At 39.9% G+C, this 24542-nt stretch overlaps 1 protein-coding gene across 1 annotated transcript in view; it reads right to left on the bottom strand.

The window, feature by feature from the left end:
* The window catches only part of lrrc7 (leucine rich repeat containing 7), a 355766-nt gene extending 332606 nt beyond the window's left edge, over positions 1-23160 (bottom strand). The window contains exon 1 of the mRNA XM_061975629.2: positions 22737-23160. The gene's annotated coding sequence lies outside the window, so the exon portion shown is untranslated. The remainder of the gene's footprint in view (positions 1-22736) is intronic.
* Between the last annotated feature and the right edge of the window lie 1382 nt (positions 23161-24542).

Here is a 24542-nt window from a genome sequence, read left to right as displayed (position 1 = left end):
AATTCTGGTGATTGAGTTGCTAGTTTATTACTGTAAAATATACAATTTTTTTTTAAAAAGTGTACGTAAAAAAAAAATCAAATGCATAGGCAAATTCATTCATATTCATTCGTTGTTACAGGCGGCCCTCTAGCAGTGGTTCTCAATTGGGGGTACGCGTACCCCTGGGGGTACTTGAAGGTATGCCAAGGGGTACGTGAGACTTTTATCAAATATTCTAAAAATAGCATCAATTCAAAAATCCTTTATAAATATAAATAAAAACCTTTTTTTCCCAAATAGTTCAAGAAAGACCACTACAAATGAGCAATATTTTGCACTGTTATACAATTCAATAAATCAGAAACTGATGACACAGTGCTGTATTTTACTTCTTTATCTCTTTTTTTCAACCAAAAATGCTTTGCTCTGATTAGGGGGTACTTGAATTAAAACATTTTTCACAGGGGGTACATCACTGAAAAAAGGTTGAGAACCACTGCTCTAAGGGCAGCCATAACTACAATGTGGCCCTCAATGAAAATGAGTTTGACAACCCTGTAGGCCAGGTAGATGTGTGTTTCCTTCCTTCAGCACACTTATTATATGCAACAATTTAGCACACTTACACTTTAGCACTTCTCCATCTGCCTTATACACTTTACCTACAATGGTGACTTTATCTGTCCTTAGCTGAGGTCGTGCAGCAAACTACTGTTTTACATGGGTCTCCATTTTATTTTATTTGTATTACTATATATCATATTATGTCTGTGTATTTTATTGTACAGTTTATGTCTGATGTTGGTGCTGTCAAACTTAACTTTTATAGACTTATATACCATCAACCTGCCAGGGACTGCCTATGGAAATTAGCTTTTGGCTACAATCTGGCACATTTACATTTTATATGTTCATTAATGTGCATTGTCCCATCTAACAATAACAAATCTAACAAATGGTGACTTCCCAGCAAAATGTTTATTATACATCTATAAACAAGCTTAGTGGTGTGTTTTAGTGGGACAGGCAAAATTTAAGTCAAAGAAAATGCAGTCATTTATTAATTACTTATTGTTTCTGTGCGGTCTGGTAACAAATGCGTCACGGACCAGTACCAGTGGATGAAGACCACTGCCCTAAGTCAACTACTGTGAGTCACTTACCGAGCACAAATAAAATGAACAGCAGCAAACACAAATTATGACATGACCATGAAACGGAAATAAACACTCCTGGCATAATAAACAAAATATATCAAACTCCTGGCAGAGGCAATAGACACAGAAACTTGCTTCGAGAAGAAATACCGCATTTGTGCATAAATTAAATAATTGTTACGGATTCATCATCAAAGTTTCTACATTTCATTTGCTAAGCTCTGAGGTGTTCCAACATTTTACAGGTTGTTGCCTTATGTGCTGTAGTGCAGGCATTGCAACAATAAGGCAAGCGCTACTAAGGTTATGTTCACACTGCAGGCTATGAAGTCCAACTCAGAATTTTTGTTAAGTCCGGTCTTTTTTGTGAACAGAATGCGAAATAATGTGCATGCACACAAACGTGCGTTAATGGAAGTAATCATTGCCCTGGTTTGTGTTGGTGTCATCCCTGGCATATTAATGGCAATTTCAAAGAGTTTGGGCAACCGGAGTCACCATTTATTATTTCACGTAGGAGATTGAGAAAGAAAGCAATAGATTTAGCTATAATGGTTTGTGGGGCTGTGGGGCTTGTGTTGCTTTTGTCTATACCAGGGGTCAACAACCCACGGCTCTAGAGCCGCATGTGGCTCTTTAGCGCCGCACTTGTGGCTCCCAGGACCTCTTTCAGAGATGTGTGAAAATGGAAAAAGATGAAGAAAAAAAAATATTTTTTGTTTTAATATATTTTCTGTAGAACAAATACAACACAAACCTTCCTAATTGTTAGAAATCCCACTGTTTATATTAAACATGCTTCACTGATGAGTATTTGGCGAGCACCGTTTTGTCCTACTAATTTCAGCGATCCTTGAACTCATCGTAGTTTGTTTACATGTACAACTTTCTCCGATGCTGCCACAAAAAGACGTGTTTTATGTTACTCCTTGTTTGTCTCATTTTGTCCACCAAACGTTTTATGCTGTGCGTGAATGCACAAAGGTGAGCTTTGTTGGTATTATTGAGTCAAAAAAATTAAAGGAACACTTTAAAAACACATCAGATTTCAATAGTGAAAAAAAAAAGTCGTATATCTTTTGATGGAAATAAAAGTTTTCAGCCTACAGAGGGCTCAGTATATAGACACCCCAAAAATCAAAGTGAAAAAATTATGTGGCAGGCTCGTCCAATTTGTGCAACTCAAAATTCTTTTCAATATCTTGTGTGGGCCCCACGTGCTTGTATGCATGCTTGACAACGTCGCGGCATGCTCCTAATGAGACGACGGATGGTGTCTTGTGGGATGGCCTCTCAGATCAGTCTAAGGGCATCAGTGAGCTCCTGTAAAGTCTGAGGAGCAACCTGGCAGCGTCTGATGGACCGAAACATTATGTCCCAGAGGTGGTCTATCAGGTTTAGATCAGGTGATCGTGAAAGCCATTCAATTGTGTCAATTCCATCATCCTCCAGATACTGTCTACATACTCTTGCCACATGAGGCCGGGCATTGTCGTGGACCAGGAGGAACCCAGGACCTACTGCACCAGCGTAGGGTTTGACCATGGGTGCAAAGATTTCATCCCGATACCTAGCCTGTAGAGGTCTGTTCGTCCCTCCATGGAAATGCCTCCCCAGACCATCACTGACCCACCACCGAATGGGTCATGCTGAATGATGTTGCAGGCAGCATAGCGCTCTCCTTGGCTTCTCCAGACCCTTTCACGTCTATCACAGGTGCTCAGGGTAAACCTGCTCTCATCTGTGAAAAGCACAGGGCGCCAGTGGCGGACTTGCCAATTCTGGTGTTCTATGGCAAATGCCAATCGAGCTCCACGGTTCTGAGCAGTGAGCACAGGGCACACTACAGGACGTCGTGCCCTGAGGCCACCGTTGTGAAGTCTGTTTCTGACAATTTGGGCAGAGGTATTCACACCAGTAGCCTGCTGGAGGTCATTCTGTAGGGCTCGGGCAGTGCTCAACCTGTTCCTCCTTGCACAAAGCAGCAGATATCGGTCCTGCTGATGGGATGAGAACCGTCTACGGCCCTGTCCAGCTCTCCTTGAGTAACTGCCTGTCTCCTGGAATCTCCTCCATGCTCTGGAGATTGTACTGGGAGACACATCAAATCTTTTTGCAACAGCACGCATGGATGTGCCATCCTGGAGGAGTAGGACAATCTGCGCAACTTCAGGAGGGTTAAGAAATCGCCTCATGCTCCCAGTCGTGATAATGACTCTAGCTAAAGCCAACACTTGTGGAAAAACAGTTAAAAAAGATCAAGAGGGAGGAACTTGAAATGGCCTCCACCGGCAAAACCATCTCGTTGTTGCCCCTCTAGTGTACCTGTTGTTAATTCCATCAACACCAATGCAGCTGAAACTAATTAACAACCCCCTCTGCCACGTACCTGACCAAAACCATATCAGAAAAGTGCAATTGAATCCATGCCATACCCTGATAAAAAACTGTTCCTTTTATTTTTTTGAGCAGTGTAGTTGATGTAGATGCCCATATCGGCTGTTCATATTTACTTTACAAAAGAGAAGTGTAGGATACTTCTCTTGTTGCCTTATTTGTATTTGACTTTATTAAATGTATTTATATTATCATTTGGTGCAGCCGGGCCGGAGCAGGAGGGGATAGAAAGAGAAAAAAAAGAAGACAGAGGGGGAAATTGTGGGGACAAGAGGGGGATAAGACAGAGACAAAAACAACAACAGCAAACACAGCAAACACAACAATAACAACAACAACAACAATAGAGCAACATCAGCAAATATGACATGTACAATATGATAGTAAAAGTGATAGCAAATAAGCAGTTAGCGAAAATAAAAAATAATACAGAAATGATAATGAGCATTATTACACTACAAATGGAGCAATACAGATACCAATAGAAATAGCGCTATTGATCATGAACAATACCAATAATTTACCTTTATTATCAACAATACTGTTGTTCAAATGCAAGAATACATATACGTAATGATAACTAGAGATACGAAAGAGTGCAGAAAAATGGAGGGGAAGAAAGAGAAGCAACCAATATTAACCTTGTAGATTGTTATAGGTTAAGCTTTGTCAGTGTGCCATGTGTTACCCAGTTTACCCTAGGGCAACGACGTTAATATATGTTTGATGAAACGTGATTATGTGCATGAGTGTATGTATGCATATGTACTTGTATATGTACAGAAATGTGTATATGTGTTTGTACAGTGAATGTATATGTACAGTATGCCTGTACAGTGAATGTATATGTACAGTTTGTGTACATGTATGTCTGTACAGTGAATGTATATGCACAGTATGTGTATATGTATGTTTGTACAGTGAGTGTATATGTACAGTATGTGTATGTGTATGTTTGTACAGTGAATGTGTGTGTGGATGTACGAACTTTGAGTATGTAGATATGTACTGTATCTGTGTATGTATGTGGGAGCGTAGGTATGTATGTATGTATGTATGTATGCATGTACAATACATTTGACTCCCAGTGTGTGTGGGAGCCAGAGTAAGGCCCAAGCCCCCAGAGAGCCCAACCCACAAACAGTAGGTGTGGCGCCCCGGGAACTAGGTACCACCGCCCCCACGCAGCCTGGCCGGCCAGCGACAGGAACCCCAGAGCCAGGCCCACCGCGCCGCCCGTAAGAGCCAGCAGCAGGCCGCAGACAGACGCACCCGGCAGAGGACAAGGCACGAGAAAAGCAGGGGACAGTCAGACCCCAAGCCAGCGAGAGACCACACCCCACACGGGCAGAAAGGCGAGACGCCCCGCCCGGGGGGCCCAGAGACTCCCCGCAACCGGACGGGAAGACCGCCCCCGCCCCACCGGCAACCGGGCCCCCACGAGCGCGGCGAGGCCCGCCCCCGGCCACCCCACCTAGGCTTTCAGTGATGCCCGACTTCAATGATTACCTCTCAAAATATCATAAGTTATGTCCCCACATGACCATTGCTGGAAAAATACTATACAGGAACACATTTACGCACTACTGTGCATTGAATCACCACCAACAGTGTACAAAACGGGTTATTTTCTGGCGCATTTAAAAATCAATAAACCTGCATCAGCAATTAAAACATATCTTATGTGGCACTGTCCACATTAAAATTGCAAAAAACATATTAAATGTGAAAAAATAAAGAAATTAAATATTTGAAGTCACAATTTGTAGAACCCATTCGACGCCATATAGCCCCTCATAGTTGGTTAATTTAAGTGGAAATAGCGGGCATTTCCCCATTTCATCGCGGACCTAGTCTCACTAGATGTAGTTTCTCTTAAGCAGGGGTCCCCAAACTACGGCCCGCGGGCCGGATCCGGCCCCCCAGCATCCAAATACGGCCCACAGGAAGTCCCAAGTTAAAAAAAAATTTATTTTTTTTTCTTAATCTTTCCTTTCTAATCCATTTCCTACCGCTTTTTTTTGTGTCTCCTAGCCGCTCAGGCAAATCATATTGTCTAAAAATGAATTTTCCCATCGATAACGTGACAATGTTAAATGTTGATGAACATCAATGTTAATTGATGTTAAATGACAAAACGGATTATAAAGACAATGTATATATGTATATATACATATATATATGTACATATGTATATGTATGTATATATATGTATATATATATATACATATGTATATATACATATATATATACATACACATATATATATATATATATATATATACATATACATACATATATACACATACATATATATACATACATACATATATACACATACATATATATACATACATACATACATACATACATACATACATACATACATACATACATATATATATATATATATATATATATATATATATATATATATATATATATATATATATACAGCCTGGCCCCCGGCCACATTTTTTTAACCCAATGCGGCCCCCGAGTCAAATAGTTTGTGGACCCCTGCTCTTAAGTATCTTTCTTGAAAATGGCCTTGCAAATATATATCTGCCACCTAATCCGCGTGTTGCTCTCCTTCTTTGTGTGTACCGGCGAGTTTTCTGTGGCTTTCTATGGCACTTCCTGTTTTCGCAACTTGTGATTGGATACTCACCTGGGACTCCCAAGTGAGTATCCAATCACAGCGTAAGGGCAGCTAGATGGTCTTACTGACAAGTCGTGATCTGATTGGCTATCGCAACTGTCTAACACCTGTATGTGTCCGTTCACTGACAGTGCACAAACGCCCACATTGTTGATTCAGATTTCGTACAGCATAGCAACATAAGCTAGTTTAATTCTGATTGGATACAAACTGTTACCTAAAAACAACAGCACTGGTAAGAGCATAATATGACATGAAGAAAATATGAATACTTTTAGATATATTTAGGGAAAGTACATACAAAATTACTTATATCTTTAATTATGATCATGATTTCTGGTTATGTTAGATCAGCAGAGAAGGCCTTGCTGGCCCTGACGGCACACCACTGTCGAGAAGAAGGAAACGTTGTAACAAGGTTTCCTTGGTGAACCTTCAGAATGATCAAACAAAGTGGTTGAAGCTACACCGCCGTACAGGTAGCGGGTTATAGCCTGCCTGAGGCATGCGGTGGCATGGCGAGCTGCATGTCTGACGGCTGTGTGTCCTCCATTTCGAAATCTACTGGAACATCGACGATTCGGGCACCCCTACTTTTTTTTTTTAAATACTGCATCACAAAAAAACGCTGCCATTTTACTCAAGGAATCACGCGGCACACAAACACATCTTCTTCACTCTAACGCTGGCCCCGGCCAGGGCGAGTTGGCTGCACTGCCCTGGTCCTCCATTTCGAAATCTACTGGAACATCGACGATTCGAGCACCCCTACTTTTTTTTTTAAATACTGCATCACAAAAAAACGCTGCCATTTTACTCAAGGAATCACGCGGCACACAAACACATCTTCTTCACTCTAACGCTGGCCCCGGCCAGGGCGAGTTGGCTACACTGCCCTGGTGCTACCCCTGACGGCTGATGCCAGCTATCACTTATCAGCTTGGGGGGATCAATTGCACCAATTGATTGACTTTTCTTTTGACTTGTCTTTCATACTGTCGAGTGAGTGTTAAGCTTGACTTAACATTTGTAAAAGAAAAAAGTTTATATATACAAATAACAACAAAAGTTAGGCCCGCAGGTGGCAAAGGTTGAGAACTCCTACTGTAATGTAGGGATGTCCCGATCCAATATTTGGATCGGATCGGCCGCCGATATTTGCCAAAAAATGCGTATCGGCAAGGCATGGGAAAATGCCGATCCAGATCCAGTTTTAAAAAAAACTCCGGTTCGTGTTTTCCAACGCACCGATTTAAATAATACATTCCACTTTACTGCCGCTCCCTAACTTCCGTTCCGCATTTTCCAGCACACTTTCAACACATCCACAGGTCTGAGGTCTGTGGATTCTCACGCAGTTGCTTTTAGCTGCTGGCATTACACGACAGGCTCTTCTCACTCTTTTCTGTGTCTCCCTCTCACAGACAGCAAGCGCAGCTTCTACACACGTCACATACTGTCACGTCACACGTCACATACGTATACGTCCTCCCCGAGCAGAGAGGTAGCAGCATGGCTAACGTTAGCTGTGATGCTAGCGCAGCCGTGTGGCGTTCCCTCTAAGGTGCGCGTCTGTGCAATTGCGCACTGCTCAAAGCGTCCTCTGCGCATAGTAATTATATGCCACGCACAAAATCAAATAAAAAAATAAGCGCATAACAATTTTCGACACACGGACACGACAGAGGAAACAGTTTTCGTCATACACTGCAAGTTATCTCCATTCGGTGCCACACGTCCACACCATCAAAATGCCCAGGCAAAAATTTCCACATCAACACCGTATGAAAAAAAATAGTGATTTTTTTAGTTGTGATTTTCTTCTCTGCATGAAAGTTTAAAAGTAGCATATATTAATGCAGTATGAAGAAGAATGTTTTAATGTAGACATGCAAGCCTTGAAAGAAAATTTTAAAAATCAAGACTACATTTCCTGCAAATGGGTGCATTTCTACCCTATATTTTAACTTTAGATTTATTCTCATATCAAACTCTTTTGGCTGTCTTTTTGACACTTACATCCGGCACCCCCCTCCACACCCCGGATTATAAATAATGTAAATAATTCAATGTGATTATCTTGTGTGATGACTGTATTATGATGATAGTATATATCTGATAGTATATATCTGTATCATGAATCAATTTAAGTGGACCCCGACTTAACAAGTTGAAAAACTTATTGGGGTGTTACCATTTAGTGGTCAATTGTACGGAATATGTACTTCACTGTGCAACCTACTAATAAAAGTCTCAATCAATCAATCAAAACACATAGAATCATCATACTGCTGTGATTATATGCATCAAGTGTTCATTCAAGGCTAAGGCAAAATATCCAGATATATATCGTGTATCGCAATATGGCCTTAAAATATCGCAATATTAAAAAAAGGCCATATCGCCCAGCCCTAGTTCAATGATGCCATTTCTGTTTGTCATGTATAATTTTGTCTATTTTGTGTTTATCCTTGAATAAACAGGTCAGTTTCTTGTTACCAACCATTGTGTATTATTCAAACTCCCCTAATTCAGCTGGCTAGTTGTTATCAAGACATACCTGCCAACTTTTGAAATCAGAAAAACCTAGTAGCCAGGGTCCAGACGCAAAATGATTATTAGCATTCAGACAGGTTAAAATGTTGCTAAAACCATCACTTTTCTATCAGTCACAGTGACTTTTCAAAACAAAAATATTACAGCAAAAATCATATGGGTTGATTGACATGTTTATTCTGTAAGCTAACTTCAATAGTTTGAAATTATTTTGACAGTTAATGCCAGTTATCCTGTCAACCTTTCACAAGACTTCCATTTGTTGATTGAAAGTATAAACAGTATAAACACTTTTTACAGTAAACAAATGGTAAAACAGTACTAAACAATTCCATTAAAAAAAAAATTGGTGTCATTATTAACTTTCTGTTCAAGCTTGTATAATCTACTGCCTTGTTCAATTGTAAAAAATATTCTGTGCCTAAAATTCACATTTCTATCACAATTATCATATCATCATCGAAATATCGAACACAAATGGGGTACAGTTTTACATCGTCATAATCGGTGCTGCCGTCAGTCGACATGCTAAATGGTTCCGTCTTCATGACATCGGCGATACTTTTTGAGGATTCTGTTCCAAGACACTGAATAATGTTTGATGTTTTGGTTCGACCACATCCATATTTTTTGGCGATTTTCGAGTCGGGAAACATTTTCCAAAATAACTGTCCCATGTGATCAGCCAGTGCGATTGGAAGTCCATGCTCAATTATTGCCTCCGTAAATAAAACTTCGGCATTTATCACATCCAAAGAATCTGTTTGGGCGACGAAAAACGTTGAAAGTTTTCCACTTGTATCGCTAGCAACGGTATTAGACTTGTGTTTTTTTGTCCCAACGTGGTCTTTTACATCGCTAATTCCTCCGTGTCTGATCGAAAAATCTTGTCTGCACAAGGTGCAATTCGCGTAGTTTTCACCCTTTTTGGAACGGATAATTATTCCCGGATAGGCTTTTGAATATTCTTCACGGAATGACTGCAGTTTTCTTTTCGGTTTAAGACTCGTTTGCGATTTTCTCCGGTTGATTCCATGATCGTTCGCTCGTTTGGAAACAATGGCAACTGGTGCCTCGTGCTTGGCAGCGGTGCTATAAATAGCCTCGCGCATGGCATTCGGAATGGCTCGATAGGAAGTTACGGGAAGCACTGGTAGGGCTGGGCGATATGACTAAAAAATGTATCACGATATAAGTGTTTCATATCAGTCGATATCGATAATTATTGATTAAAAAAAACAAAACTATTCTAAATAAAGACCAGGAGAAAAAAGGCTGAATTTAAATACTTTTATTTTAAATACAAGTAGGTAGCATGTCCTTCGCTAATTGATCCACCACTGCATCCGTTATTTCTTTATAACGTTTTGAATTTTTGTCGTATGGCACTGCTGCCGAGTACCTCTCGATGGTGGTCTGTTGTTGCCGCTTCGGTGCTTTTCCACTTGCACCGGCTGATATAGATGGTTGTGGTTGTTTGATACTGCTGTACTCCAGCGGGTGAGAGCGGCTCAGTTGGTAAAATAAGTTTGTCGTGTTCCCAGACTTGGTCGGGACGACGACCTTGCAAAGTTTGCAGACAGTATTACTCTGATTCGTATCGGACTTAAAAAATCCAAAATACTGCCAAACTGGTGACGTGACGTTTCCTTTTTTATTTACATTTTCCTCTCGTGCTGCCGCACTCATATTCCCGTTTTGTTTCACTCCTCGTCGTCAGCTCGCCGTTGTTGCTTTTTTTTTTTTTTCCTGTTAGCATTTCCCAGAATGCCTTGCGGTTGAGATATGTTGAGAGGCCAAAGCCCTTCCTCTGCCTACACCCCCCAGAATGCCGTGCGGTTCCGGCTCGGCATTTCTTCCTATTTTTTTCTAACAGAACTCAGTGAAATTATCGAACGTTCTATCGACCCCATTTTCTATTGATATTGATCACATGTCTATCGCGATATATATTGTTATTGTTTTATCGCCCAGCCCTAGGAAGCAGTGTCGATTGTCATTGTTACGCGATTTCGTGAATAAAACTTTAAAAAAAAATAAAAAATTTTAATTAATGAAAAACCGTATTTTTTATCACTGCAACCGTAACCCGGAATAGGTTGATGAAAACCGTACTAATTACGGGAAAACCGGAGTAGTTGGCAGGTATGTCAAGAGTACTAAAACCCTTTTCAACATGATTCTGACAACTAAGTAGGCTAAATAACTTTAAACTTTAATACATGCTCGGATAGGCCAGTATCGGTATCGGTCAGTATCGGTATCGGATCGGAAGTGCAAAAACAATATCGGTATCGGATCGGAAGTGCAAAAACCTGGATCGGGACATCCCTACTGTAATGTACACATCTAAACAAAATGTCTGTTGACTAGAATAACATGCTGATAAGTTTTTAATTGTATTGTCAGCTTCATTGCAAAGTATTTCGCTGTGAGGACTTTTTATTTCTTCTGATTTGTATTATTTTAGTCCATTTTAATCAATGACTGTATTAGTGTTGTCTCGATACCAATATATTGCTACCGGTACCAAAATGTATTTCGATACTTTTCGGTACTTTTCGATACTTTTCTAAATAAAGGGGACCACAGAAAATTGCATTATTGGCTTTATTTTAACAAAAAATCTTAGGGTACATTAAACATACTTTTCTAATTGCAAGTTTGTCCTTAAATAAAATAGTGAGCATACAAGACAACTTGTCTTGAATTAGTAAGTAAGCAAACAAAGACTCCTAAATTAGCTGCTGACGTATGGAGTAACATATTGTGTCATTTTTCATTCTATTATTTTGTCAACATTATTAAGGACAAGTGGTAGAAAATGAATTATTGATCTACTTGTTAATTTACTGTTAATATCTGCTTATTTCTCTTTTAACATGTTCTATCTACACTTCTGTTAAAATGTAATAATCACTCATTAGAGGCGGTATAGTACCGAATATGATTCATTAGTATCGCGGTACTATACTAATACCTGTATACCGTACAACCCTAGACTGTATTAATAAAATTAAGTATATAAAATATGAATTTGAATGTTTTTCAAGTCTATTTCTTCTGTTGTTTGCTCTCTTTTCACAGCCTTGCTTATTGCTCACTATTTCATAATCCAAGAGTGATGCAACCATACAGTAACTGTACACACAAATTCAACTGCCTTCAAAAATTTTTTTTATCTTTACATTCAGTTAGGCGGGGTACGCACATGAAGATTTTCTGTAGCCGAAAGACCCCACAAATGAAGATAAAAAATCAGGCATTGAACTGTTTTGATCGTTATGTGTGTGGTGTGCTATGATAATGTCCACACAGCACACCACACACATAACATTCTGTCCCACTACCAATATAGATTTGTATTGTCCTCTAAGTCAGACATATCACCTGATCAAATGTGATCTAACAAAAACAAAGAAAAATAAATATAGCAACAACTGGAATACACAACCTGCAAAAACAGTTGTTTTTGGACTATTCATGACTAGGGATGATGTTCGAAACCGGTTCTCCCGGTTGTTCAATAAGAAAAGAACCGATCCCATGGACTCTAATCCCTTTTTGAGAACCGGTTCCCGTTATCGAGGCCACTATAGTAAAGAAAAATAGTTGGTTCTTTATTCGAATCCCTGGGAACGAATCCCGTCCGACAGGAAATGCCCTTGTGGGACATCACAGGAAATGACGTAGCTAAATGATAAATGATAAATGGGTTATACTTGTATAGCGCTTTTCTACCTTCAAGGTACTCAAAGCGCTTTGACACTATTTCCACATTCACCCATTCACACACACATTCACACACTGATGGCGGGAGCTGCCATGCAAGGCGCTAACCAGCAGCCATCAGGAGCAAGGGGTGAAGTGTCTTGCCCAAGGACACAACGGATGTGACTAGGATGGTAGAAGGTGGGGATTGAACCCCAGTAACCAGCAACCCTCCGATTGCTGACACGGCCACTCTACCAACATCGCCACGCCGTCCCCAGTCTAATGACTGAGCTACGTCATTTCCTGTGATGTCACACAAGCAGCAAAAATAATGGACCGGAAAAAAACGCCTCAAGGCATGGCTTCATTTTACAAAAAAATACGACGAGGAAACGGCAATATGCAATTATTGCCAGGCTTCGCTCTCATGTAAGGGGGGGAAGTACAACAAGCATGTTGAAACATTTTCAGGCTGCACATAACCTGAACGTTCGAGAACCGTGTCGTGTCTTCGACACGTGAAGAAGCAGCGACAGAGATGACGAAGCGCGCCCCTCTTCCTCTGCTTCAAACCTGCAGCCCCAGCTCCAGTGATAGTGGCAGTGAGTAACTAACGTTAACTGTTGCCGGTTAATTTCCATATTTGCTCACTTGTAGCCTTTAGGCTAATCTTACGTCAACCAGGACTGCAGTAATGTTAGCTAGACTAACGTTACCTAAGCATAGTCAGTGGCTAACGGTAACGTTAACGTGAGCCTTTTTGTATGTGTCTGATAACGTTAACATTATCTTGTAGCCTACACCACTCCAGAGTTTGCAGGTTTGTCTAATAAACTAGTGCTTTCTTTCTTTCTTTAGTTTATTTCGTGCATGAACACACTTATAGAATAACACATCAGTTTCATATCATTTCACTTTACATCATGTCCGAAAAGGAGTAGGAAGAAGTAAAGCTTAATTAATCCTACCCCTTTCCCACTTCAGAGCGTTTACAAATATATACATCATTTACTGACCTTTTTATAATAAAATAACATCTGTGAATTAGTATATACAACAGTTGTGTTATATGTAATTAATTAATTCAGTCATTATTAATATACTGAGATGAAGAATATCTTATTTTCAATAAGGTTGAAAGTATTTCTCATAATTCTTCTTTGTACTTTGTAAGCACTATTAAGTTGAACAACCTCTTAAAGTGAATCATATCAGTACAATGTTTAACTTCATTACTTAATTCAGTCCATCATTTAATCCCACATACTAATGCTAAAGACTTAATAACAGACACCCTAGTCTTCACATTCAGCTCATTTCCCCCCTAATTCTATGCTGTGTCTGTCCCTCATTTTCCCTCCAGGATAAGGACGTGCAGTCATTCCTGGAGGAGGCCACACTGATGGACCCCAGAAGGTTTAGATACAGACTGGAGGAGGATGTCGTCAAACCAATCTGTGTGTCCAAGCTAGTTCCACGCCAAGTGAACGTGTTTTTTCCACTGTTGGGGACACGATTAGCGAAGAGCTGGTCAGACTTGATCCTGAAAAAGCAGACATGCTAATTCTTTGGAAGAAGAATTGTTGATTGATGCCTGTGGTGTTCTTAGTGTCATAGTGTGTGTAGTTAGTATGTTCCAATAGCAGCAGAAGTGCACTTTTTGGAGAGCTGTATCATTTTCAGTTTTGTGCCCAAGGGACTGATTTTATTTAACACTATATTATTATTTATACACCTATAATGATCACAGAGACAGGTTGTTTTTGTGTTACTGTATATATTTGTTTTTCTGAAAAATCCCACTTAATATTCTTTGGGTAACAACAGTCAATATTTATTTATTTTATTTTTTTAGGGGGGTAGCAGTCAATATTTATTTATTTATTTATTTTTATTTTTTTCTTATAAAATAAAAGTGAGCTTTTGTTAAACCAAATATTGTGTTTTTTTCCATATACAACAACCTATCTGGATTCGATAAGAGAATCGATAAGGAATCGGTTCGATAAGAGGATTCGATAATGGGTTCGAACTCGATAATTTCTTATCAAACATCATCCCTGTTCATGACAGAACATGTCTGATCTAAACAATAGAAAGGACTGTGGAAACACTGAGGCTTTCCGCACAGAAATGAAGATATTTGATTGTAAATACTGAACGGCTTAGTTTAATATAGGGATGTCCCGATCCAGGTTTTTGCACTTCCGATCCGATACCGATGTTGTTTTTGCACTTCCGATCCGATACCGATACTGACCGATACTGGCCTATCCGAGCATGTATTAAAGTTTAAAGTTATTTAGCCTACTTAGTTGTCAGAATCATGTTGAAAAGGGTTTTAGTACTCTTGATAACAACTAGCCAGCTGAATTAGGGGAGTTTGAATAATACACAATGGTTGGTAACAAGAAACTGACCTGTTTATTCAAGGATAAACACAAAATAGACAAAATTATACAAGACAAACAGAAATGGCATCATTGAACTAGGGCTGGGCGATATGGCCTTTTTTTTAATATTGCGATATTTTAAGGCCATATTGCGATACACGATATATATCTCGATATTTTGCCTTAGCCTTGAATGAACACTTGATGCATATAATCACAGCAGTATGATGATTCTATGTGTCTACATTAAAACATTCTTCTTCATACTACATTATTATATGCTACTTTTAAACTTTCATGCAGAGAAGGAAATCACAACTATTTTCACAACTATTAATCACTATTTTTTTCATACGGTGTTGATGTGGAAATGTTTGCCTCGGCATTTTGATGGTGTGGACGTGTGGCACCGAATGGAGATAAGCGTCTCGACAGACGTTACAATATTTGAACAATGATTACGAAAACTGTTTTCTCTGTCGTGTCCGTGTGTCGAAAATTGTTATGCGCTTATTTTTTTATTTGATTTTGTGCGTGGCATAGATTTGCCGTGCGCAGAGGACGCTTGAGCAGTGCGCAATTGCACAGGCGCGCACCATAGAGGGAACGTTGCTCGCACGGCTGCGCTAGCATCACAGCTAGCGTTAGCCATGCTGCTACCTCTCTGCTTGGGGAGGGCGTATACGTATGTGACGTATGACGTGACAGTATGTGACGTGTGTAAGAAGGTGCGCTTGCTGTCTGTGAGAAGGAGACATAGGAAAGAGTGAGAAGAGCCTGTCATGTAATGCCAGCAGCTAAAAGGAACTGCGTGAGAATCCACAGACCTGTGGATGTGTTAAAGGTGTGCTGGAAAATGCGTAGCGGAAATTAGGGCGCAGCAGGAAAGTGGAATGTATTATTTAAATCGGTGCGTTGGAAAACACGGACCGGAGTTTTTTTAAACAGGATCTGGATCGGCATTTTCCCATGCCTTGCCGATACGCATTTTTTGGCAAATATCGGCGGCCGATCCGATCCAAATATCAGATCGGGACATCCCTAGTTTAATACTTCCAATTGTTGTTTGGAGCTGATTATCGAGACAAATTTACTCTTAGCTAGCACATGTCAGACCGCAGGATAATCTTAAAAAAATAATCTTAAAACATAAAATACTTGGGCTCCTTGGTCATGAAGGGGGAAATCAAGACAAAAAGAGCCCAATGAAATGTGTGTACTTTACTTTTAGTTTTTCGTATCCAAAACGCTCATTTATAGTTCAAAACACCCCCATAATGAGCACCGTAAAAAATTTACAACAAACAGTGCAGAACAATTATTGACATGTAAGTAATTCCTGTTTGCGTTTAATGATAAAATGTATTCTGTACTTATCAATAAAAAAAATGTCCCCAGAAGTTTACCAACAGCCACACAATCATACACAGAATTATAGGTACAAATAATTGCACGCATAAACATACCAACACATTTACATACACGCGCACATTCACTGTACGAACATACATACATACACCCATGCGTATGCATGCTTTAGCAAACACATATTCATGCCTACAAGTGTACACAACCACACTTATACAAAGACACACCCACGTCATATAAAACACGGCACAGCTTAATCTATCTTTACCATAACAATGTAAAAGGTTAATATAGCCTGCTACTCTTTTTTTTTCCTCGCCTCACTCTCTCCTATCTTTTGTATTATAATTATAAATTACATGTATGTATTGTTGCACTTGAAGCGATCGTAATATTGATAATAGAGGTAAACATTGGTTTTCATCATCAATATTGTCGTTTATGTTGGTATTGTCATTGTTTCAGTTGTAGTGCAATAATGTTCATCAATAATGTGTTATCTTCTTCACTAATTTGCTTTTCTTTATCATTTCTGATATCATATTTGTATATATCATATTTGCTGATATAGTTCTGTTTATGTTTTTGTTTTTTGTTGTTGTCTTTCTCTATCTTGTCCTCCTCTTGGCCCCACAATTTCCCCCGTCTTCATTTTTCTTCTTCTTTTCTATCCCCTCCTGCTCCGGTCCGTCAAACACTAAATATATCCAAATATTTAATAAAGTCAAAAACAAATAAGGCAACAAGAGAAATATCCCATACTTGTCTAGTGTAAAGTAAATCTTCACAGCAGATATGGGCATTTACATCAACAATATGAGTTACATGAGTGGCTGGGATAGGACAGATTAAAAAAAAAAAACATCCAAATTATTTTGAAAAACTAAAATTGGCTGTTTATATTTGAATTTTTGGGGGGATTTTCTCTAATCTATACAGTGCTAAAATATACTTAGTCGAAAATGTATACACGCATTCATATAAATTATATAATACTGTACGTGGTCCTGAAGTTTTCAAAATGTATTTTAACTAATCAAATCCAAGCCAATATTAACTTCAGTGGTCATGATGAGGGATGGGTACTTTTCACATTTGAACAGATACGGTACCATTTTCTGGTACTTATGAATCGAAACCGGTACTCAACGGTACCAATTTTCTGTACTTTTGTGTGTGTTGATAATAGGAAATTGTTGAATAATAAAATATAATTTTTAATGTAACATTTAAAATGAGCTGATAATGATAACGGTGCGTTCCAATTATTTCTTGTTTTCTTACACTTTGGAGTGTTATTTGCAAGTTTGTATGCAGTTGCAATACCAAGAAGTTAAATGGCAGTAGTGTATAGACTACAGTGTGTTGCCTAGCTTGGAAGTAGCCTTTTCCATGAAGCTGAATGTACCAATCTAGTCCTCTGTTGCGCCCTACAAAGTGTTTATATACTATAAGTATTGTACCTATTACACACTTGCTGTTTGATTGATGTGCATCTTACCGGTAGTACCGACAGAATTTGTTCGGTGCGTATTTTTATTTTTTTCCCCAAGATGGTGCCGCTGTAGTGGCTGCTGTTGGCAGGAGCTCTGTGCTCTTGTGTCATCCTTTTGTATTTCCCTCTTGTTTTCATGTGTTATTATATATATATATATATATATATATATATATATATATATTTATTTTTATTTTTTTTTTTTGCCTTTTGGTTCGGGACCCTTTGGGACTGTGTGACAAGGGGTGGCACTTTCGTGACTTCTGCGGTGCTTTTTTGTGGACTTCTGGATCTGCCTCCCCAGAGCCTTTTGGCCATGGAGACCAGCTGCTGGGTCTCTGCTACACCAGAGTCCGTTTGGAAAGACTGGAGGAGATGCAGATGAAGAGACAGGGCTGCGGAGCTAGCACTGAGCACCGGGACGGACAGGCTTCACAGTGGCTTGGCTGAATGAGCAGGTATCGGACACCTCAGTCTCCTTAGACGTATCCTCCCTCATCCATGCGGACTGGACACTGGCCGAGTTAGTGGGCGGCCGAGAGTGGAGTCGGCTCTCTTGGTTGCTTTGTTGGGTCTGCTCCTGTCTCTGGCCATGCGCCCTCCACCCCAGCAGACGATGGCGTGGAACACCGCAGAGGTCACCACAGTGTATATGTTTCTTATACTTTTTATTCATAGCTGTATGTAGAAGTGGCTGGTTGCATCAGCTCTGCTCTTTTAATGTCTTTAATGTCCTTTGTGTTCTTTGAAGTTTGATGTTTGATGCTCTTACATGTGTGTAAGAAGGATGTGTGCTATGGCTAGGAGTTGTTTTTTCCCTTGGCCTCAGTCTGGACCCCCTCTTCAGGGGCCCAGGCTTAGACCAAATTTTTATTTATTAATCATTTATTTTTCTCACCCCACCATTGTTTACCTGTATCTCAGCTTTTTTGTAAGGGGCGCCGGAAGTTGGCAGACCCGTCAGCGATCCTGTTCTGTCTCCCTGGAATGTTTGTCTGATCTTGAATGGGATTGTGCTGAAAATTTTAATTTCCCCTCAGGGATTAATAAAGTATTTCTGATTCTGATTCTGATAAAAGCACTATATTTGGTACCTATCAATAGTCATGATTGACTGCAGCTAACAGTTTCTCCAGAGCAGCATTCATGTATTTGTTTGGCAGAACTCATTGAATCAACCAGTACCAGAACAATGGCAAAGTCTCGGAACCCAGTAAAGATCTATGAGGGAGAACTGTAGATTTACACAAGTTGAGAAAGTCGTTTGAAGTCATTCCTAAACTACAGGTTCTAAGATCTTTAGTTCAAACAATTGTACACAAGAAAAATATATTGCACATTAAAAGGGCATTTATAAGAAGGTTCAAGAACAACCAAGAAACCACCAAACTCAAGCCTGCAATTAATTGGAAACGGCTGAACCAGCAGTATCCCTGTCCACAGTGGAGCCAGCTTTGAATGTTCTAACAGGACAATGATCCAAAACACATATCAAAACTACTTTTAAAATGGATAAAACAGGCTAACATTATGCTTTCGGAAAAGCATTATCAAAACCCTGACCTCAAACCTACTGAATATTTGTGAACTTTGTTTCATAGCCAGGAAACCAAGCGATTAAAATTAACTTTACCGATTCATTTAACCAAATATTAATGGGGCTGTACGCATACATTAGGAGGATTACTCGGGCCCCTGACTGACAGTCTCCCAAAAAACTTGATATATCTGCTGTACAAAATGAGTTTTCATAATCTGGTCCAGTGAACTTTGGATCAGAAAACCAGAATAATACAGTTGGGCCCTCCCATTTTCTGCAGTATATTTTGTGGCGTGTTTCTCTCTCCTGGTAGGCACTAATTATTCAATTCAGATTCAAGATTTACTAATTTGACAAATTGCCATTGTCATAAATAACGAGATTATATCAGGGCATTGATCGAAAGGCATAAAGTACACCAAGTGCAATTCCATAAAATGCAAATATAAGAATGCACAACAGTGGTATATAATAAGGCGTGTCATCATCAATAAACACAGTAAACAACATGACCTAGCAGCAGAACACAACCATAATATGAGGTAGGCAATGTGTTTTGTTTTGAAGCAATGCAAAATCTGGTCCACAGTTACTGTAGTTATGAAGAATGGAGCCTGGTGGATCTGGTTGGTGGAGAAGGGAAAGGTGGACAGTGTTTATTCAACATTCTGACTACCGTAAGATAGAGGCTGTTGGTCATTTTTGAGGTTATGACCCAGAGGGACCTGTACCTAAGTACATGTATAAGACTCTCTGGGGATGTTTTGCTCTTTTGAGCTTCCGCAGGTAGTAGGGACGTGTCTGGGCCTTTCCTACAGCTGTGGTGGTGTTCCTGACCCAGGAAAGATCCAAGAACTTAGAACTACTCGTCTCTCTACCACCTCTCCATCGGTGGTAAAAACGTAAATAATCAGGATGGATTGACTTGCAAAAATCCACAAGGATTGCCTTGTTCATTTTGATGTTGAGAGCCAGGTTGTAGTTTTTACACCATCTTATAAGCTCTTCTCTCTATGCAGCCATATGGCTGTTTTTTATAAGGTCGAGCATAATTTGAGGATGTGATCAGTTGAAAAGGAGGCAGTACAATTGTGTGTGTAGAGTGTGAAGAGGAGTTGACTTAGCACGCAGCCCTGTGGGGCCCCAGTGGTGATGGTTGATGTACTGGTATGTAATAGTAGAAATGTGTTGTCTAGTTTTCACACACAGAGCAGTTGGTTAAAGTCCTGCTGTCCAGCTGTTTAGTCAAAGGTTGCAAAGTTTTAGGAGGAGTTTGTTTGTTTGGTAAAATCAAAATAAAGTCAATAAAAGGCCAGTTCTTCTGTGCTGTCGTTGAGCACCCAGTAAGCACTGCGTTTGGTTGACGTTGCTCAGGCAGAGTCTCACTTCTTTAAAGCTCACGACAGGTGCAGTGGGCAGAACACGGTGTCCTTGTTGTCCCTATCAAAATGACCATGAAACAGGTTTATTTCCTCTGCTCGTGACAGAGAACTGTTCACATATGTTGTTCCTTTATAGTCCATTATTACTCTTGTACCCTCCCTCAGGTTGGGTGTTAAAGTGAGCTTTAGTAGGCCTTTATATTCCAATTTGGCTGATTGTATAACCCTTTGATGATCACTTTTGGCTGTGATGTAGCCCCTGCTGTCTCCTGACCTTTAAGCTTGTCCCTGATATTAGTAGCAGCCGTACCTCGTGTGTCATCCCTAGCTTTTGATTGGCAATGACACAGATCTGAATCCAGATTGTCCACACAAAAAAATATACTATCCATTACAGCGGTGGTGTACTCTTCAAGAGACTGGCATATTAGTGATCCCTGACCTCTGAGTATATTCCAGTTTTCGGAGTAGAAACAGTCTTGGCGCTTAGAAATAGGAAGTTCAAGCCATGTTCTGACTGACCTCGTTGTGGGCCCAGTGGACTCAATGGTGAATAGCCCTATATATCGAGGGTAGAGCAAGATCACTATGGCCCAGATGGGAGTATGCCTTTACCTTGTAAGCGTTAGGCACATTGGTATACACCTGCCCCAGAGTTGTATCTCCTCTGTTTTCAAAAATCCGTAAATCTGATTGGAGTAAAGTTCTTAAGTCAGTATGATTGAAATCCTCCCACAGTAAAATTGTGTCCATCTTTTGCAGATTGATTGAGAAAACTAGAGGACCGTTGTGATCTTGTGAGGGATGAAATAATCCGCTAATGAACGATATGTGCTTCCAGTGTTAAATCCAAGGAGTTCAGCATGAGAAAATTAGCAAAAAATTAAACCACCACTAAAACATCATGAAAACGCCACGCAAGCTCAGAGCAAACCCGGACCCTCCATTCATTTAGCTATCCATTAATTTGCTCATAACATGACTAAAGTTTGTTTCTTAATTTGTTTTAACTGCTATGTCTCTCCTGAAGCGTAGGCCTGCCTTACACTTTTAAAACTACTGCTTTTTAATATAATTTGTTGTTGTTTACCTGGTGATTACATGTTGATACATAACAGTTTTAACTGAATTTAAAGTTGTATTAGTTCGTATTTGCTAAACAGACATACAGTCAAAGCTGTGGTTTTAGACTGCTTGATGCAAACAAAAAACAGTGTTGCACTACAATTCACTTTTATCTATTACATTAAAAAAATGTTTTACTGTGTCAATTATAATTCAAACGTTACAATTTGCTGCAAAATGCTGCAAATTGTGACTCCCGTGTTCATCGTTCTTCTATGCCACTGCTCTGCATATTGTTTACTGAAGCAGAACAGAAGTATCTGCAGTAGACAGAGCTGTGAAGATGTGTTGCTTCCTCCTACGCTGGCAGGCAGTACCTCTACAGGGACTAAAGCACACAACTAAGAGAGATTGAAAAAGCAGTAAAATATCTGATTAAGCCTCCAACTAATGCAGCTCTTTTACAATGACATTTTCAACACCTGATCCAAAACAGTCCAGTGTCCTCAGATGGTACTGAAAAGGACTCCCATTGGGGAAAGCAGTAAAGCAGAAACTCCCTGATGGTGCAAAACTGAGTCCTAAGGGCACGGAGGAAGCAGCTGTCGTCTTACCCGAGGTCACTTGCAGTTTTAGGGAAGCCTGGCAGAATGCATGCTATGCACTTGCACATCAAACCCTCCGAACAAGTGCTAAGAAGTGCAGAGTCCGCGGGGTCTTGTTGGAGTTTGGTTTTGGTGTCAATCATATGTTAAATTTGAGAAGAAGTTTAGACTATGCCATGTGTTGCATAGCAGGTAACTCCATAATGGACAAAACAAGCATTATGTAATTAATACCCCTCCTCTTCTCAGTTGACACAAAACATTTGTGGTTCATATGATTTAGTTTTGTGATTCCTTTACATGACTGATACTGTACACAACCTGGATGTCTTTTCTCTCACTCCCACGCATGCACAACTGTCAGAGCCTGCATCCCATGATTCATAACATGAACAATTGAATGATAAAAAGCTTTCTCACCAACAAATTGCCCCTCTTCTTCTTCTCTTTTTTTTTTTCCTCAACCAGCTTTTTGCAGCTCTGGCGTTCTTTTTTTCTTCTTCCTATAAAGAGAAGAGGAAATCACTGGAAGACTTTAGACCATCATTGTCCTTCTTCCTCTATCCCTCGCTCTCCTCATTTTCGGATTTCTCCACAGTCTCCGAAGGGAAGCAGGAGCATCAGTGATACACTGCTGTGCGCTGCGCTGCAGGAGGCTGAACGTCAATCACACGACGTAACCTTAGAAACCACCGGGCCCCGCCTCTAGCTTGTCCTGATTGGTGGGCCGATGGCAAACCAGAAGTCACAAGTCCAAACAGATCCACAGATGGATCCTGAAAGCTGTGATGGGATCATGTGCAGAGCCAAACAAACAGTGAAAGATTGCAGTACTTGTGAGTTCTCCCTCTGTATTGCTCTCCTCTTTGACTTCAATGCCTTTATTTTAGAGTTGCCTAGCAACAAACAGGCAATGTGCACATATACTTTGCCAGGCAGGGGAGATGTGGGAGGGAGAGGAAGGAATTCAAGTCCTGAACTCTCTTTCTCTGTGTTGAGGTGTGTTGAATATTTTAATTCTCTGCAGCAAAAAGCACATCCTCATCTGTACAGTCATAGCAGCACTCAAAACAATGGCTGACTATTGACAGTATGGCAGAGGATTGTACACCACTGCAGTATAAAACATGCAAATATATACCAAATTCAGTACTTTATAGCAGTGGTCCCCAACCACCGGGCCGGTAACGGTCCGCGGACCGATTGGTACCGGGCCGCACAAAAAAATAAATAAATAAATAAATAAATAAAATAAAATAAAAAAAATATATATATTTTTTTTTATTTTTATTAAATCAACATAAAAACACAATATATACACTATATATCAATGTATATCAATACAGTCCGTAAGCACACATGATTGTATTTCTTTATTAAGGGACAAATTTTCAAGCAGCTACAAAAAGGCTGGGGACCACTGCTTTATAGGCACCGACCAAATTACGTGGGTGCTACTGGGTATCGAGTCACGTAAAATCAAACGTTGCCATATTTCTTTACCTTAGTTGCACATGACATCACGTCCTGCTACAGACTCGGCCGACTCCAACACTTGGTGGGCAAACAAGCCCTCAAGCAGCACTCAGAGCGGACACAGTCGGACTGCTGTAGGTAATGTTGCAATTTTCCACACCAACAAAGCAAGTATGCCTGATAAAAAACATTTGAACGTACAGTAAGGCTCCACTTTTAAAAATGCGCTAGCTCAATGCTAATTTACATTGGATTTGCCTTAGAAATGCTACTGATTAGCATTAATTATTATTGCATGGCGATTTCAACACCTCCAAATTTGGTAATGAAAGCTACAACTAAGATGCTCAATACAATCAAACAGCTATTGTGTAATAACTAAGATACTTACAGTATAAATACTCTGAGGGTGCAACAAAAGACAAGATTCAGCTTAATGAAGAAGACTACTTACCGTTGTCCATATACTACTGCCATCGAATTGCAAATTCATGCAAAGTCTACTGTATAATACTTGCAAATGAGACTCAGAAAAGTAAGAAAACAATAAATAACTAATGGACACCACAGTAATCATTATCAGCTCACTGGTAAATGTCAAAAATAAATACATTTGCACAGGTTAGAAGGTCCTGGGTTTGATTACCAGCTCGGGGCCTTTCTGTGTGAAGTTTGTATGTTCTCTCCGTGACTGCGTGGGTTCCCTTTGGGAACTCCGGCTTCCTCCTACCACCAAAAACTTACACCTGG

This window comes from Nerophis lumbriciformis, linkage group LG14, assembly GCF_033978685.3.
Source record: "Nerophis lumbriciformis linkage group LG14, RoL_Nlum_v2.1, whole genome shotgun sequence".
Taxonomy (NCBI): domain Eukaryota; kingdom Metazoa; phylum Chordata; class Actinopteri; order Syngnathiformes; family Syngnathidae; genus Nerophis; species Nerophis lumbriciformis.
Note: the sequence above shows the minus strand (reverse complement) of the source record. Positions and strands in the feature narration are given on the sequence as shown.